We start from the raw sequence: 1,675 nt of genomic DNA, 5'->3' as shown, positions 1-1,675 counted from the left end.
GTGATCCACCTGCCTCAGCCTCCCAAAGTGCTGGGATTACAGGCATGAGCCACCACCCCCAGCCTATTTATTTATTTTAGAGACAGGGTCTTCCTCTGTTGCCCAGGTTGAAGTGCAGTGGTGTAGTCATAGCTCACTGCAGGCTCAAACTCCTGGGCTTAAAAGATCCTCCTGCCATGGCCTCCCAAAGTGCTGGGATTACAGGCATGGGTCCTGTGCCTGGTCTAAATCGTAATAATTTTACAGTTTGCCTCAAACAAGGACTGACGTCTGGGCAAGGTCTGCCGGGGGCCTCCCACATGCAGGCAGTCTCTGTGCTGTGCCCTCCACCAGCACTGAGGGCCCACTGCGCACAGGCACCCCTCTCCTTTCCCCTCCGGGGAAGGCCAGGAGAAGTGACTTTTAAGTTACCTGAAGGACTTCTATCTGTCTGGAAAGGGTGTGAAGCTGAAGCTGATGGCCTCAGTGCCCAAAGGGGAACGCTTCCCATTGGCCTATGGAAGCCACAGGCCTGACAGTGGGTCCTGGTCTTGGGGGTCTCAGCCTCCTGCCCACCCATTCCCCCCTCACTTAGGCATCCACCTAGCAGGCTGCTCACACCCCCTTCCATCTGTCTGTGCTCAGCCAATCAGGCAAGCCAGGGTTACAGCCCTCCCTGCCCTGGGCCCTGGCTCCATGAAGCACCATGGGCCTTGGAAGACCGCCCCAAATCATCCCATGTCCCCAGTATCTTCTGCCAAGGCAGGAGTTTCCTTGGGACCCTGACTGGTCCACTTCCTTGGCACAGTTTGTAGCTGTGCCTGATACAGCCCACCTACCTGGCTTCTGTCCCAAACCCGCAGCCAGGCCATGTGACAGCCGCTGCCTGTGCCCAAACATTCATCCAGCCCCACCCAGGAGAGCCAGACACTCACACAATCTCACCCACACATCCTTACCCACCTGGCCTTGCCACTCCCCCACCCCACCCTCCCTCTAAACCTACTGGGGCAGCAGCTTCCCTACCTTCCGCTTGCTCCACCTCCTCCTAGAGCTGGGTCACACAGTTTCCCACGCCCTTGGCAGGTTGGTCATGGCCCTGGCAGGTCTGAGGACAGGATGGGCACAGGACTGGGTGCAGCATAGAAAGGTCAGGGAGTGCAGCCTTCTACTCTGTGCCAGCTGCCAGGCCCTGGAGCTTACTAGGCTGATGGGGACAAAGAATGCACCAGAGGGGACAGTGACCAGCCTGGGCAACAGAGCAAGACCCTGTCTCAAAAAGGAAAAAAAAAAAAATTAGGAGGAAGGGGATTGGGCAGAGGGCAGCAGCAGAGGAGCTCTGGATCTAAGTGCCTGACAGAGGAGTCCCCGTTAGACAGAAAAGGCCCTGATACCACTTGCTCAGTCACTGGCCATCAGGGAAGAGGATGACCTCAATCTGAGAGCTGAGGGGACCCCGAAGGTGCTGAAGGCTGGGCAGTGATGAGTCCTTCTGAAGGGGCATGGCGCCTTCCCCACTCGGTCATGCTGGGCCAGGCCGGGTAGCGGGCGCCCTGGGCTGCAGACATTAAGCCTTTAGAATGGAAGCTGGTTGACGGCAGGACTGCGGCCAGCTAGACTCTGTCACCCCAGTCTGTCACAGGCCAGGACCCACAAGGCCCTCGGCATGCTGAAATGAATGTGTGCAGGAGTGAGG

This window comes from Mandrillus leucophaeus, unplaced genomic scaffold, assembly GCF_000951045.1.
Source record: "Mandrillus leucophaeus isolate KB7577 unplaced genomic scaffold, Mleu.le_1.0 Scaffold782, whole genome shotgun sequence".
NCBI lineage: Eukaryota > Metazoa > Chordata > Mammalia > Primates > Cercopithecidae > Mandrillus > Mandrillus leucophaeus.
This window is presented reverse-complemented; position numbering follows the sequence as displayed.